Source organism: Lepidochelys olivacea (genome assembly GCF_965140295.1).
Source record: "Lepidochelys olivacea isolate rLepOli2 genome assembly, chromosome: 4".
Classification (NCBI taxonomy): domain Eukaryota; kingdom Metazoa; phylum Chordata; order Testudines; family Cheloniidae; genus Lepidochelys; species Lepidochelys olivacea.
This window is the reverse complement of record NC_140414.1, coordinates 21,705,472-21,723,426: the sequence shown is the minus strand read 5'-3', so window position 1 is coordinate 21,723,426 and position 17,955 is coordinate 21,705,472.

The window sequence follows — 17,955 nt, the reverse complement described above, 5'->3', positions numbered from 1 at the left end:
CTTAAATCAAAGCAGCTTGATATCCAGAGGTGGTGAATATTGTTGATGGGAGATGGGAGTGCTCAGAACCACTGTCAGTAAAGCCACTTCTGGGCCTAATTCTAGCTTGACTATATTGGGCCCACCCATTGTGAACCTCAGTTTTCCCTATCTCTAACATGTGTATTATTATTATTAATAATAATGGGCAGTATCCTCAGCTGATATAAATCAACATAGTCCGACTGATTTGAATTTCTGGCTCCTTTTTTTCCCATTAAGCATTTATATTGTAGTAGTGCCAGATGATCCAATCAGGAATGGAACCCAATTGTGCTGGGCACTGTGCAAACATGTGAGGTTGGCTTAAAAATTATGAGATTTTTTTTTTTTTAGAAAATGAATACATTTGAGGGTTTTTTTATTTGCCTTCTGGTCTGAGAGTCCTTATGGTTCATATTTTCACATAGTAATATGACTCCAGGAGCTGGAGCTTTAAGAAGAACACCACATTTTCTGACCCTTGTGATAAACCTAGAAGACAACAGAACAACAAATTGCTTCAGTCCATGCTCCTCCCACATATCCCCCATACCCAGCACCGACAGTAAGAATTGTGTTCCTCTACAAGTGATTAGTCTACTCAATCTGCATCACCTGTAATCAGTGGCAGATGTACTCTCCCGACTAAATGAGTGTACTTTAGTGAACCAGTCCCGGTTACTCACAACAGCAAGACAGACCCTGCCAGGGACACCGTGGAGGAAGCAGCTCCACTCAGCATCTGGACTTGGCTGCTCAGGGCAGGGGGAGGCCCCACCATGAGCCCAACGCCGCCCTGGCATCTCTCCTGCCTAGACTCCGTTCCCCTTGTGCTCCCGTTAGCAGATTTTGCCCTACAGGCCTCCATAGAGGCATGAGATTCTGAAATCTTTGTGCAGTGACTTGGCCAGGAGTGGTGCCCCGAAGATGCAAGGCCCGGGCTATAGAACCATGCATTCCTTCTGTTGGTGTATTTGGACTTTATGAACTCCCATTAAAGCCATCCCTGCCTGTAATATAACCATACCTCAACCTTTTCTTCTCTCCAGACTCAGTGATACAGCAGATGTTAGCGCACTTCCTGTTTGTGACTCCTCCAAAAATTGTGTACATAGCCTTTAAGGGAAAATAAATGATCAGATAACCCAGTTAAAATCCAGGATGAAATTCTAAATCAAATAAATTTAGATCTCAGCTTAGTTCTCAATGAACTACAGTGGGCGCCAAACAATCCCCAAACCTGTTTTTTATGTAACTAACAAATCCAGGCAAGATTAGTATAGAATAGGGAAGTTAGCTCTGCTTCAACCTCACTACAGCTTGGGTTGTTTCATAAAGTGGGGGATTGGTTTACTAGATTGTAACCTCGTTTCCTGACAATGAGGGACATGAGCCATTTGGCCTGGGTTTTTTAAGAGCTGGTGGGAAGTAATTACTATAACACAATTTCCTACAGAAACACAATATCTTGTTCACCAGTACACGTGTTAGTGAGTCAGCTGAAAACCACTTTCCTCCCCTGAACTTGGAGTAGGGTAGGTAGTGCTCTGCTACACATGTGCGAGGCTGTGAAACAGATTGCTAGACAGTCAGTCCTTTGCTTTTTAGTTTCCAAAGCAGCTTGCTGGAACGCTAATGAAGGGGCCGAAAAGTTCAGCAGTTCCCCGAGTGGCAGGGGTGTACGCGCACTGTTGTTTTAAGTGAGCGATGATAGGCAGTGTTCACACCCTCGAGTCTTCAGCTGATAATTTTTCTTTTTGATCACTGACGCAGTCTCAAATAGCTCTTTGCAAAACATTCCTTGTTCATTCTACCCTCCCATCCCCCAAGCCCTTTACTTTTTCAGCTGGGGAGATGGGCCGTCTATCAATCTACCCTTGTGTCTACTTGACCCGCACCTGTTACAATGCTTCTCATACCAGAAGCATCGGCTGCTTGTTAACAAGCAAAAGCAACGTATGTCAAGTTACTGGGTTACAAGTCACTTCCTCTTCTGTCAAGCCAAACTATTTCAGCTCTTCTAAATACATCATCCATCCACCCATATCTGCCTTGCAGCCAAGACAGAGACGGGCGAACTTGTGGCAACAGGCATCTTGGCCAAAGAGTGAAGGAATTCATTTTCCCCTGAATGAAGCATTGCTAGGGTGTTCTTTCTCCTCTTCCCGCCTTTTGGGGATAAAAAAATAACATCACATAGTTTGGGCCCAAACCAAAAAGATGGGCCCAAACCAAACCCTGCATCTGAACACCCTTGAGTTCTGGGGAAGTTTGGCACCAGATCTTACTTTGTGGGTTCTGCTGCATCTCTGCTTTATTTATATCAATGGAATTACACTAGGAATGAATTTACGCCATTGCAAAGACCGTGCCTGTTCTTCAGTCCCAAAGACATTTCAGGAATGGTATGAGCAAACAGACATCTGATGGCTCTAAGGCTCTGCTCGTACAATTAGAAAAAAATCTAGTATGCTGCAAAAGCTGCATGTGCAGGATATTGAAGGGATGGGTCTCTGTCTGGGACGCTCAGCCCTGAGTGGTGCAATCCTCAACACAAGCCAAACTTTAGCAACAATAAACACGTAGACACCAACATTAAAGTAACATACAATTACGAATACTTATAACCAGCCTAATAACTAACCTTGCTAACACTCTTTGAGGTAGCCTGTGCTGTCACTTGGACCGATGGGGCTCCCACACTGTCAGGAGGCAGCAAGTCCACTTACTTTGGTTGTTCCATATCTCGGGTCTCTGTTGTCTCAGTCTGCTGTGGTGGTTGGCTGTATGAGGCCGTCTCTGGCAAAATGGCAGAGTCACTGTCCCGTATCTCCCTTTGTTCCATGTCAGGCCCCGCTCGGGTTCCCCCTCATGGTAGGAAGGTGCCAGGCAGGCATGCAGCCTCAGTTTCTCCCCTTCTCAGGGTCACTGCAAACACTCCCCAAACATTTTCTTGTGCTGAGAATGCCTCTGCATGGGGTATTTTGTGATTACACATCTCCCAGATATAAACTAAAGCACCATATTGCAACTCAGAACACCTCCGGCTCGACCACCTTCTTTCACTCTTGGCTCTTCTTCGGTCTCCAGTCTTTCTTCAAACAAAGCAATAGCAATGTGCTCCCACCCCGCGCTTAATGCAAGTCTCATATCCCTTCCGGGTTCTTTCTCTGCTCCTTGACCCCTGTATTTCCTTCACCCCAGTACTCCCAGAGATGAGCAGGAAATATCCCCTCTGCCAGGCCTTCAAGCTCAGTTCTCTCCCACTTCTCTGCCCCGTATAAGAGAGAGTGGCTAGAGGAGCGCTCCCCATGGCCTTCCCTCCTGAAGTCTTCCCTGATCCAGGGACTACAGCAGAAGACTGTCCCTTCCTGCAGCTTCTGTTTGCAGATGCGACACCAACACCTTCCCCGCTCCCTCCTGCTGCTTCTTGCAGCTCTTCATCAGGAAAACTGTCCCCTGCTCAGCTGGATCTGATTAATGAACTAGACTGGCTGGCCCAAGGCCTCTGGCCCTGAAAGGAACATGCCACCGGGTTACACCTGCTCTTCTGGGAGTGGGAGATGGCTATTTGTGTTTGTCTTGGATGACCATCTCTCATGACCACGTGGCAACCGTTTGTTACACCAGTGCTGTTTGCAACCATTGCACCTCATCACAGACACACAGAGGGTCCTTTTCATGAAGTGGTGGCAGGTCAAATCATGCTGAGTTCTGTGTCTGGCTTTATCTGTCTCTTTATTTCTCTGCACATCCCCAGTGACTCTGGCATCAATTTCTAACAGCGTTCAGTGATCACTCACTGCTTAAGGTGCTTGCGGGAGATTTGCTTTATTCTGTGTCCAGTTCCAACTGGCTGTGCATTGCAACAAAACAGTGCCTCGCCTGGATGCTCTGTCTGGGAAATGCCTCCCTTAAAGACACAGCCCTAATGCCACCATTTAAAAGTCAACATTTACCTCCAGATACCACATGGTACTATGCTTTTATTTCCTATCCTTTACCACTGAGGAAACTATGGTAGCTTAGAGGCCACTTTGAATTTACTATTGGCAACGGCTTTTTACAGAGTCCACTAAATTTGTATCATGCAGTTTTAGGGGAAAGTATCCCAGCTTACACACACAAACTTTTCACCAGCAAGCATACAAGTAGAGATAGAAGGTAGAGAGAAAAAGAGAGAGAGAGAGAAACAAGGAAAAGCATGAACAGGAAGAAGAGAGGGGGGGAAGGAAACAGAAACTGTGTTTTTTACAGTCTTAATTTCCTCAGTGTATTGTCTTTTTCTACTCCTTGGATAAATACATATACTGGAGCCAATTAAAAATATTAATGTGTGTTTTCATGAGCCTGCTTAGACTATATAGAGGTTCTGCATGTTATTGTTCACAGACCTCCAGATGAGGCTTTTGTCTGAACCAACCTCTCCATCTCTAATGGAGGAAACATAGCTGCCCTTTATGGGAATCTGCTGATTGGCAGGATGTGACTTGATTCATTATCCAAGTATTTGCATTAGTGTCATCAGCAAAAGAATGTGTCAAGGCTGCAGCATCATTTGACACACAAGTGGCATAGTAGTTATTCTTTGTCTGCTACCTGAAGCAATTGTTCTAAATGGGAATGTCCCATAACATCAGAATATGAAGTCAGACCTATCTCAGGCTGCGTTAGGGGGCATGTGCCTGTTTCACCTTTAGCTTTGCTACTGTAGGCCAGACAAGGGCTATGTGAGATCTCCAAGCCAATTTTGTAGACCCAGTGGGCCAGATTTCAGAGGGGATGTAAACTATGTAAGTTGCACATCAATAAGGCAAAGGTAAATGGTATGGTGAGGGAACAGAAAGGCAGGATGGTAGCATGAAAATGGGAACCAATAGGAGGGTGTGAGATAAAGAAGGCATTGCAGAGCTTGCCAATCTTTGGTAAGCGGAAGTGAGCCAATCTTTGGTAAGAGTCTCTAGTCTCTGACAAACGGTCTTTTGGAGTCCAGTCCCAGACTCAGCTGTGTCCAAATGAGCTGGTGGATAGCTCACATTAAGACAGATAAAATGGAGACTGGAAAGAGTGTTAAAGACAACTGGAGATCTGGCAAGGTTATACGTAACGAGAGATTGCAGAAACTACTTTTATGGAAAGGAAAAACACTAGGAAGGTCTTGACTGAGATCTTTTATATTGGGGAGCATGGGGAAAACCAATTAGCCTCTGTTATGGGGACACCTGATGAAACTGAAGGTCAATAAAATATAGAAACAACAAATGGAAATACTAAAAGGGCTTTTTACTAGCTCCCAGAATAGGGATAAATTTCATTCCCCATGTGATGGAGAACAGCCAGTGGAATTTCATAGTCAAGAGCCTTCAGGTCCCACCCCAGACCACCCCTGTGCATGGTTCCTAAATCCCTACCTGCTTCCCTCTTCTGCTGAAGAACCATAGCAATTTCACAGGCCCAGGCCCTCTGGGACCATTTGGCCATTCAAGTGGGAAGCACTGATCTTGTGATGCCATTCTGCTAAAAGGAGCCTTTTTGTTACATGAAATGATTATTCTAGTATTCTTTTCTAGAGCACATGTAGTTGTCTTTACAAGATGCATCTGAAGAAGTGGATTTTTTTTACCCACGAAAGCTTATGCCTGAAAAAATCTGTTAGTCTTTAAGGTGCCACTGAACTTCTTGTTGTTTTTACAAGATTACAGGGCAGGGAGGTGTCACTGTAAACCAAGCTTTTCTGGTAGTTCAGTCTTCAGCTAGAAACATATGGACTGAAGGACTTTTCTGAAAGTGGCTTCTAAAGTTTCTGTATCTGTAACCAAACCAAACCAGCTAATGGAATGGCTCTACTCCACCAAATGATTTCCTCTGAACAGGCCATATGGTCATTACCAAAGTCCTATTTTTTAATTTAACAGGGTTGTGGTATTTTATGATGTTGCACTTTTGGGGCCTGATCCAAAACCCATCAAAGTCAGTGGAAAGACTTCCACTGACTTCATGGAGCCTTGGATCAGGCACTTAAAGCTTTAAATGTGCTCCCCAAAAAAATTATTTTAGAAATTCAGGCCTTGTTCTAGTCTGCTTTTTCCCACGAAGACTGGACAACTGGAGAAACAATCAAGGTTATATCATCACAAGTAACAAGAGAGTAAAATCTGAACAGTTGACAAGGGAAGAGAGTTTGGGTCAGAATGCTTAACGCTTTGCTCTTTGTTTTTAACACCTAAAAATGACTGAAAAGTTGACAAACAGTTGGGAACAAAGATGATAGTTGGAATTTAGTGAAAATTAAGGACTTCTCCACCCTGCCCTTTCAATTAAGGAGTAAAACTGTTCCCCCTACAGTTTTTGACCCTCCACAGTGTACCTCAGCAAAAGTAGGTGTGACAAAGTGGGACTGTTCTTAATGTTTCCTCTGAGTACTGTAGGGGTGCCTCAGTTTCCCCTGTGCATTTCTTAAGTCTCTAGGTGGTGGGATAAGGGGGTGTAATTGTTGCAGAGCAAAGGGCCAGTGTACATAAATGGTCGACACTCTGTCTCCTGGCAACTGATGGCCTGGGCCCTTCTCCCCTGCAAGGTGATAGCTAAAGGGTTGGAGAACAAAGGAATCAGGGACAAAGCCCAGAGGAGGAGGGGCTAGAGGGTGAGTCAGTTGGGGGGCTGGCTGGGGATGAGGAGTGAAGTGCAGACGTGGTTGTCTGGCTCACTGCCCCCCAAAATGGACCCGGCTGAGGGGTCCTGTTCTCTGTACCTACAAGCTCTGTTTTAGACCATGTTCCTGTCATCTAATAAACCTTCTGTTTTACTGGCTGGCTGAGAGTCACATCTGACTGCGAAGTTGGGGTGCAGGACCCTCTGGCTTCCCCAGGACCCCGCCTGGGCGGACTCGCTATGGGAAGCGCACGGAGGAGCAGAGGATGCTGAATGCTCCGAGGTCAGAACCAGGAAGGTGGAAGCCATGCAAGCTTTTTGCCCTGCAGACAGTCTGCTCACAGGGGGGAGACCTCACCAGAGTCCTGCCTGGCTTCGTAGGGAGCAGTTCCAGAGCATCGCCCGGGGACTCCATGACAGTGCGGAAGACCAGTCTTAATATTCCAGGTGTGTTTAAGGCTCAAACATCTTATCAGCCTGATGTTTACTCACGCGATAAGATCAGCTTTCTTGGCAATTACACCTACTAGTTTTTCATTCTCAGAATCTCTTTAGCCTGCTAGTAGATTGAGCACGTATTATGATAGCCCCTGTAGTACCCACTTTTATCTTGTATTCCCCAGGAAATACAAATAAATACATCTTTGTGATGAGCTCATCTTTGTGATGAGCAGGCCCTGTTTCTGTGTTTTACAGTGTCAATATTTTGCAATCTCGTTATGTTTTACAGTCTGCAGTGCAAAGATCTTACATCCCATGAGTTCACTTTCATACCGAGGGAACACTTGGATGGTGAGTATGATGGGTTTGGAGGAGAGGCTGGGTTAGCTTTGAGGTGACGTTTCAACTATACCTGTTGCAATATGTTCTCAGCTCTTTTATTCTCTTCAGCTGACATATCCATCCAAGTATAATACACGTCTCCACGTTTCTCTTCAACCCAGATTAAGAACCTTTTTCCTCTTCATCTTTGAATGTCAGGGGATCCAGAATCCAAATTCTGCATGATACTTGATTTTATTCCACTTCCCAGGAAGATTCATACTTCCCCAAATCACTGACTCCTTTCCTACTTCTGCATTTAGGTCACTGTTCGACCTGAAGAAGGGCTGTGTGTGATTTGAAAGTTCGTCTCTCTCACCAGCCAGAGGGCAAGATTCTCTGTTCTTCCTCTCCTGAGTTTGCTCAAGAAAGTTGGGGGGAAGAAGGGATGGGCACATCTGGCTTTCAGCTACCATTGTACTTCCTTAATTCTCGTTCTGTTCAGCACAATTTATAGCAGCCTTCTTTGGGTCGTTGTGTGAACACAGGATAACTAGAGCACAAGGCACTCCCAACACAATTCCTCTCTCCTCCAACATGTTCTCGGTATGTCAGGAGCCAGGAGTTGGGCTGGCATAGAGCATTACCCAGCTGTGTGCTGGCCACAGAACCGAGTTCTAATGGAGGTATTCAGAAGGGGTCATCTCGTCCCTGTTTAACACTTCTGAAGCAGTGTAAAGAGGCTACAACATAAGGAAGAACAGGGGCTAGACAGAGAGGCTCAGGCTATGTCTACACTTAAAGCGTCACTGTAGCGCTTCAGCGTAGTCACTCACTACGGCGACAGTTACTGTAGTTAATCCACCTTCCTGAGAGGTGGTAGCTAGGTCAACAGACGAATTCTTCCATTGACCTAGTGCTGTCTACCCAGGAATTTAGCTGTGTCACTAAGGGGGATGGATTTTTCACATCCCGCAGTGACATAGCTGTGTCAATTTAATTATCTACTGTGGACTAGGCCTCAAACAGGACAGACTTTACTAGTGATATATTCAGTGTCTGGAAAGACCTGTATCACAATTGACATTGAGCATTCCTGTCTCCCATTCTTTGGATCTCTGGTTTATTTAAATTGTACACCCTTTGGGGAAAGAACTGTCTTTTACTATATGTTTATACAGTACTTTGCATAATGGGAGTTCTGCGCTTTAGTAGGCCCACTAGAAACAATTACGATATTGATCATAAATATATGCAAAATAATATAAGGAATGTACAGACCCATTAATTTTGCCCAGTGAACGGTTGAAACTGTAACAGATTAGCTGCCAGCTTGGGTCACGGGATCTGGAAACTTGAATAAATACTATGCTGTATTAGACAACCTTGGATTATCTTGGATAGGTATTGAGAGTCAGGGACCAAATGCATGGCTGAGGAAGCAACAGGCTTCCTCATTGTATTAGTGATACAGTAACCCTTTCCTGCTCTAAGGATCTGTGCTGTAGTGTATCTTGTGACTATATTAAATAACAAAAAGTCAAATGCAGGACAGTGAGACTCATTTTTTATTCACATTTTGTCGTTAGCCTTTTGAACAGCAGCTGAAGTTTTAAATAGGACTGGTTTAAAATGTAAACATTGCTCACAGCTTTTTTTATCAGCTGCATTAAATATAGTCCTTTAAAAAAAAAAAACAACCACCACACAATATTTTCTGTATTTGCTGAAAGATGACGTCCCCTCTATGCCTTAAGCGAGTGCCAGATTACTCATAAACCTGGACCATATGCCACTGCAATTTGCTGATGGGCCCAAGCTGTTTTGGTAGATATAAAATCCGAGGGGATTATGGAGGCTCGATCCTCACTGAAAACAGAGCAACAGTGGTGGGGCAGCTGCTTGCTCTCTTCTCTCTGTCTCTCAATTTAGGTCAGTATTCAACAGAAAACCCAAATGCAGTGATTGAGAACGGCTCTCAGATGCTGTGCATGTGCACAAACAATCACCGATACCCACCCATACTTCCTCCCATTCCGACTGACCCTTCACAGCATGTGTCACTCAGTGTGACCCAGTGCCCAAGTCAAGACATGATGGGAAGGAGGTCATGCATAAGCAGATAAAACTTCTTATATTTCATACCAGAATTAGGATGCTGACGCTGATCTAGTGCATGAACTTTACACTCAAACCACAAAGGTTTGCTCCCTACTTATCCTCTCCTTTTTCTCGCTCTTAAACACCCCCCATTACTCTCAAAAAGACTAGTGATTTGCCTCCATTTTTGGATGCCCAACTTGAGAAATGCTCTGAGACTTCCAGCCATGCGGAGTTTTTTTTCCAGCTGTGATACAGCATGGCCAGAAGGAAGCAGGAGAGTGATATAGGAGAGATATGTAAGTCTCAGGATGAGGAGACTTCCCTGTAGAGGGAAGAAACGTTTCTATAGATTAATTAAAAGCACCTGAAGCCAATTAGAGCACCTGAAGCTAGTCACCTGATAAAAACCCCCTCCTTCAATCTTCCAGGGGAAGGAGTTGGAGCAGAGAGCAGTTTGAAGGAATTGAAGTAGACGAGAGTTTGGAGAAGTGCCGTGCCAGGCTAGAAGACCAAGACCCTAGGTAAAGAGACACCTGGCTTGTGCAGAGAGAGAGAGAGAGAGAGAGAGAGAGAGAGAGAGAGAGAGAGAGGGCAGGAAGCCCCACAAGCTGAAGAGCAGGAGAGGGAAGTAGCTCAGGGGAAGGAAGCACTAGTTCAAGTTGTCTACCACTATCCCTAGGGCCCCTGGGCTGGGACCCGGAGTAGAGGGCAGGCCCAGGTCCCTCCCTCTCCACTGCCCTTCTCTGGGTTACTAGTGGGACAGTAGATATCCTAGTTCAGGGGCAGGAAACTGCACCCTGAAACCCCCCGCACCCCCAAGAAGAGGAAGCACGGGACCCATCATAATCGTACCGGCAATTTGCCACACAGTGCAGACATATCCTTTAAAAGGATCTGATTTTCAGAGGGTGAGCACTCACTGAAACTCAGGCCCTTTAAGGTGCCCGAAGTTGGGCACCCAAAAAGTGAGGCACTGTAAATCACTAGTCATATTTAAAAATCTAAATTCTTTGTCTCAGTTTCCTAAACATCAAAACATCATAATACCTATTGGGAGTGTTATAAAGACGTCTTCAGGTGGAAGGTGGTACAGAATTGCAAACTATTACCTTGGTTATTTGTATGTAAGTCTTATTTGCTTACAATCCTTGCAGGGACCCTTCTTTAATTCTTTTATCTCTTTGACATTTTTTTGATATTTTTGTCTTATCACATTTCTGAAACTCCTTTTTAACTCCACCAACTGTTTTAAAACATCAAGGCAAAAATTTTTTTTTTTTTTAAATGGATACCTGAGATTAGGCACCTCAATCCAGGCTGAAGTTACTAAATTTGGCCCTAATTCAGTAAAGCCCTTTTGCACATTCTGAAGTCCCACTGACCTATTTCCAAAGGGACTGAGCACTGGCTCAGTGGGAATTGTGGGTGCTCAGCACTACTGAAAACTAAGCTGCTTTTATTTAATTGCCTAAATGCAGGCTGTTCTTGGCCCAAAATATTGAACAATTTTAAAAAGTAGGGCTATTTTCCTCAGTGTTTTCAACAGAGTAGAGAAATTGATCAACAAGTAGAGCTGGACAAAGAGTGAAAAAATGATGCAGAACACTTTCACAAATAAAGTAGTGTATTTCCATCACTATGATTCATAGGACCATTGGGTTAGTTATCTGTGAGTATTCAAACAGCCAAGGGTATTCAGGAAAATGTTTCAAAACCCAGAAAGTTCCCCGCATTTTAGTATGTTTATTTATCCCCAAATTGGAATTGCAAGTTCCCTATTTGCTATTTTCTGTGTGCTATTCCTCCATTTGAAATGTTTCAGTCACCAATTAGGAAGAAAACACTGTACTATGTGACTTAGGAAACCAGTCATATGATATGATTAATGAATAATCCGAATGTATGTTTGCTAACAACCTGCACTATGGAAATTATTCATCCTAAATTTAGGTATAATTAACACATTCAAAGGTCATCAGAATTGGTTCATGAATGATTTGCTGATCAAAAGGGGGTCAAATTCATGCCCAATATCATATGCATAATAATTAACATTTTGACCAACTCTGCCAACAAATAACTGTACCTTAAATATCTTTTAAAAAACAATCTCACCTGGTCTCACCTTCCTTATTTTCCTCTGACTGTCATCAGACTTGCTATATGGGGTGCATTTTCCCCACAATACGTGTGCATAACTGCCATTATATCTAATAAAAGAAAGGCCTAGATCCTCAAAGACATTCAATTTCCATAGAAATCAATGGATGTTATGAGCCTAAATACCTTTGAGGGTCTTGGCAAAAGTATCCATACAGTATAGCATCAAAGAGGAAGCCGACCCATGTCATTAAGTAAAGCAGTACCACTTTTAGAAATGCTAACAAATAAGAAGGAGGAAGCTGCTGTTGGTTTTGTGCTATCTTAGGCCAACAAAATAAAGTCAGAAAACCGGGTTATGTTCTCTTACCTGACAGCTCTTTCACATATGGCCATATATTTATTTTAAACTTGCCTCCTGAGTGACAAATTGAAGCTGCTCATTGCTCAGGTCTCCTATGTGAGCAAGCCAGACATGCAACATGATGATAGGCCCCAGACAGCAGGAGGGCAGCTGGGAATTACAGCATCTTTCCACGCATAGGCTAGAAAGCAGAGAAGATGTGCAATCTGAACAGCCCATGTGTCCTCAACAGTGAAAGTAAATGGAATTCCAGGTCTGAGATACCATGTGTTATGCATCTCGTTTACGCATCCTCACTGTAATTTTTAGGATGTCTGTTAATTTGTGATAAAACTTCCCACAACTATTAAAAATAGCTAACACTGAACATTATTTGTCTATTTTTCTTTTTGTTCATGTTGTTTTGCTTAATATAGGGCCAGATTCTTATAACTGTTCATGCTGAGTAATATCCACTGATTTCATTGGGGCTACTCCTGGAGTAAGGTATTATTCAATGAAAGTAAGGATATCAGAATCTGGTCCTTATTGTTTGTATGTTAATAGGCCACCATTTTTTAGTTCATTATGATCATTCTGTTGGCTGAGATGTGTCTCTGAGCCACAGAATTTCATTTGATTGATGGATTTCAGTAGGAAACGTAACTACATTAGAGATGGGCTTGAACCAAAGCCCCCAGATCCAAACCAGCCTGAACTTTGAGAGAGTTCATATTTAGAAGCAGATCTGAATCTGAGCTTCTGGGATGGGACCTCTCTTTATAATGCGTTGAATCAAAACCCTGGAACCAAACACTTCCTGATTTCATCTGGAGGTAAAAATTGAGGCACAGCCCCATCTCTTGTTTCCTTCAATTCCAGCTGAACTCACCAGGTAAATTGGAACCTATGCGCTCTCTGTAGAGATTAAGAAAACTTGTGATGGCAGTAAATTTTCTCCACTGGGAATGGTTTGGCCGTACAGATTGATCTCATAGCGGTGCTTAATTTGTGCAAGGACTTGCCAGGGCTGAGCTCCTGCACCACTCGGCTTGGCAGTTCAGAGCCCCGGCACCTCTGGGCTTGCTGCATCAGTTATGAATGTAAAACAAATTGCTTGAGCCCTGGCACCTAATTGCTTGAGCCCCAGCACCTCTTTCGTTACAAATTAAGCACGAACAGAAACAGAAGCCTATGAGTTAAAAGGGCTTCTCCCTGGTGACAAACTCTTCCCCTGCTAAAACATTATTAAAAATGGGGAGCCATTGGAACTACTAACCAACTAAGAAACAATTTGCTTGATTCTCCTCTCATTTACACCAGTAAAATTCCGTTCACTTCCGGGGAGTTACTCTTGAGTCACATTGAGAAGACAACAAGGCCTCATCTGTTTGTGGTCCAGCTGCTTGTTAGAAATATTGGCCCTAACTCGCAGTCATAGGGACCTGCGCTTCCTATCACATATATTTCTGTATCTGTAGCCAGGCAATTATTGCTCACTTTGGAGCCAATCCCCATTGATGCTAAGGCACCTTTGCACCACTCTGGGAGTGCGGAAGGGAATAAAGAGCATGTCAATTACACTCAATTTAAGGCCCATCCCTCTACACTGCTCCAGCAGTATAGAAGGGCTTTAGCGTAAATGGGAATTGGGCCTATATATCCAATAACAGCCTGGATACGGGTACAGAAGTGTGTGTGAAAGGAAGCCATGTCAGTATGAATGCAGGGTGAATGATTTTTGCAGGCTTTTCTCTTGATTTTTTTGGTGTGTCCCAGACTGACCTAGAAACATGCAAATCTTCCCCTTTGGACCATTTTATCTGAGATGATATACTGTAACTCCCTGTTTTGTCATGCCCAGATGGGAGTTTGCAGCAGAGGCGCTGCTAGGCCTGGTTGCTGATTGTTGTTTACAACTTTTATGAAACCCATTTCCGTTTCCCAATTATTATCATCGTTCTGCAAACATTGCCTCTGGCATTTATTAAACAGTTTCATTATTGTGTATTTTAAAATGAAAACTATGGAATTATTCTCTGTTCCATGTTGCCCTCCTGGCAACAAGCACACTCAATTATTTAAATAAATGCATCCTTTGCAATGGATATATTCCCCTTCCGCATCAATACAGTACCCTGGCTTCTATGTCCATTAAATTTCATTATTACAATAACGCCTCTTAAAAACAATTGGCTCAGCTCTGCAGAATGGTTTCACACTGAGATGAGACATGTGTGTATATAATGTATACACATGTTGAAGATGAACAGCAACTGAAAAGTGAACTCTGTGTCTGAAAGTGAACCAAGAAAGTGAACTCTGTGTCTGAAACACAGATTACCCACATGTTTACATACTTAATCAGAGAAATTTCAAAGCAGTGCACTGGAGTTCCAAGTATAAATCCTATTTAACAAAACAAGGGAAAAGAACTCCCATGTAGCCCTTTGAAAATGTGCCAGATATTGCTGAGTTCAGCTAGTGAACCTATAGTATGTAAGAAAAACCTGGGACGTTTCTAGTACAATATCTATAAAATGGTTAATTCCCTGGATGAGATTCGTAGGTATTTTTTTCATTCTCTCTCTCTTGAGACGTTCTGTTACAAGGCAAAATACACGAACTGGGCCCAACCTTAAAAATTAATTTTGGGATGTGTGCCAGACCAGATGGTTAGAAAAGCTAAACACCGTTGATTTATTTCTTACCCTTTATGAAGCAATATTAGAGACAATGGACCTTATCAGAACAAATGAGAATAAACAACGGGATGCAGACTCAATACAGAATTAACAACCAAAGCTACCAGCTTTTATTATGCTATGATTAACTCTGAATGTATGAAAGCATTAACAATCAGCAGAAAATGTTTAGCTTCACCTAGTGGAATCATGCCAAGCTATATAGCCCTTTCGTCAGCCATCTCCAATTTGTAAGATGCCTTGGTGGTAAAAAACAGAGCGTGGAAGTGAAATCTAAGAGCAAGTCACAACATGATGTCCGCCTCATTGCTCTAAAAACCTAGCTAACAAACATCAGATGAAATGCCATGCTGAAAGCCTATACCACACGGAGCCATGGGGATTTGATATCTCAAGACAAACACCTGAGAACTAGTCTAAAGTCTGCTATCCTTCTGTTTCTACACCCTCCTAAATCAGTGAACTAAACAACCAATATTTACATAATCCCATGACTTTTTTTCTGACAATCCCATTGGTACCCAAGTGGGAAGGTGACTGAGGAATTTTGCTGTATTATTTCCATTTTCTTTAGGTTGGGATTTTCAGAGGGGCTTAAAGGAAATAGGCCCCCAACTCCATTAACCTCTCTAAAACCTCCAGTTTTAGCCTAACCCCCCATTAGGATTGATAAAGTGTAACATCCCCTTGGCAGAGCGCTCTCCAGTCAGAGGCAGGACTCTCGTGTTCTGTTGCTGGCTCTGGTCTCTGATTCTGGGCACATCACAGCATTGCTTGGTGCCTCGGTTTCCCCATCTATAAAATGTGTATGATATTACTACTGTGAGTATTATTACGCTACAGATGCTTTCATTAATGAAATGTAAAACTCTGAGGTCTTTAGATCACAGTGGCTTAGAAGCTGTAAGTGTAAAATATTATTGTTTAGTGTACTCTCTGTTGTCAGTCAGCAGTCATTCTTTCACTTTAATAGTAAACAGGTTACATGTTATTACTTTAACATACCAAATGGTTGCTACTTGGCTCTGTCACCCAGAAGTTCAGCACTTGGTTAACTACTGTTGGCAACCAGAGAAAATAGCCTTTCTGATGGAAAATGTTTAAGGTCTGTTATTTGTGAGATGCAGCTGAAATGTTATGTGATGAATTTAGCCCTGTTTCACTTCATTTACCACACCTAACACATAAAATAAGAGTTTAGTTTATACCCTCGCGCTACCATGCATGAATATCTCATTATCACTGCAAGGACTTTTACTTTTATTGGAACTTGTAATGACATTGTGGTGTGTTAATTTTCCAGGGGTAACAAAAATCTAGCAAGTTATTTAAAAAAACCCAAACTCCTGCATGGAGATAACAATGGAGTTTGGCATAAAGGGAAAATAAGCATTTTTGTGAATGAGTTTTATTTGACCGATTACTGCGTTCATTAATATGGATCAGATGCATATCATGGGCAAGACTGCAAGGCGCTTTCCTCCACTTTGCTTGTCCCATGCAAGTGCCAGGTAAAAATGCAGTAGAGGGAATTACCCCCTCAGCTCACCCCGGGGGCTCACATCACCCTAAATGGATGAAGGAGGGCTGAAAAGAGACTGCTCCTTATTTCCTGGCCCCAGTCACATAAGTCAAGGTAACAAAAGGGCAGTATGCCTGTCACCAGGGCCACCTGGGAGGGGGCAGGAGGGGCCATTTGTCCTTGGCCCCTGTATTGAGAAAACCCCCAAACCAAGTGGCCTTCTGACATGGCACATGGGGTCGAAGTGCCACTTAGGTTCGGCCTGATGGACCCTACATCACCATGGAGGGGCAGCCAAGCCAAACCTGAGTAGTGTTGGGACCCTACAGGCTGGGTCCCAATGGCTGGAGCGGGGAGCTGGGCGTAGCCCCATAGGCCAGGAGCACCGTCACTGGTGCGGGGTGAGTGCAATATGAGCTCACTCTTAAACAAATGGGAGTTTAGTGCCCAAATACCTCTGAGGATCTGGGCCTCAGTACAGAGACTTCAGTGTCACCTTATGGTCCTCTGGTAGCCCCCCTCCCCTGGTGTGGGGGTGTTCAGCCAGTGGAGCCATGTACTTACAGACGTACTCCTCAGGCCCCCATTCTGTGACTCCTTGATCTCCACCCTCCATGGATCTGTTGCATGTAGCGCTTCCCATGGCTTTAACGCTGTTAGGAAGATTTCCTCCTCTCTTATAAAGCATTGATTTGACGATCTACTTGGTGCTGCACAACGAAAAGGAAAAAAGGCCAGTCCATTCCCCAATCAACAAGATAGAAACAAACACCTCAGGATTCTATTATTAATGCACATGTGTGCAGTGAGGCTAATATGGTACAAAATTGAACACACCTGGGCACCACAGAATTAGGAAGTGGGACCATGTGTATCACAGACATCCTGACCGGCTTTACATCCTGGATAAAAACTAATGCTCAAGATCCACATGTCAGGCTCATCAGTTGTGTACAGTAGGAATAATATAGTGCCATCAGCCCTGAGATTTCTACAGCAGCAAATACTGGATCGTAATTTTAGCCTGTTTGTAGATGGAGTAGTTTCCACTGATAATCTAAATGGCAGTACTATTTTGAGGAGAAGACTACGCTAGCTTCAGAACGTTGTTGCTTTTACGAAATGAAGACAAAATGGATTCTTGCTGCTTTCGGATTAAAAGTCTGTGTTTGGGTTAATGTTCATCTCTGTGGACTGTAACTTCTAGCCCAGTTATATCTGTACAATCAGTCTGGTTTGTGCAGTCACTGCCAATGTTTTTTTGCAATACAACTTTTCCACTGGTAACGCCAGTAAGGTCACATTTCCTAGGACTTGCATCATATCCTGGGAGCATCGCCAGGTGGAAAAGGAGCAGCTGGAAGAAAGCGGGTTCTTAAGGTTTCCCTGCAGATGGTACATAGAAAAAGCTTTGCATTGCTGGACACTGAGTGAACTTTCATGGATCTGGTGGTCAGTTTCGTTATGTAACGTAATGTGTGTGGGGGGAGTTCATTGAGGGGAGGACAGATAGACCAAATAAAATGTGGAGCAAGGTGGATCCTCCTCTAACAAGAGCAATATCTACATGTATATATCACAGATAGGTCCCACTGTATTAAAGATCTCACTAAGTCGTAGGTAATATGATCCTTTAACCCAGATGTCTTTTATAGCCTTACAGTTTCTTAAAAATCTGCAGTGTCTTTTTCCTCCCCCATAGTATTTAGGAAATCTGCATAGGGAATGTACGACTTCCCATTTGCAGT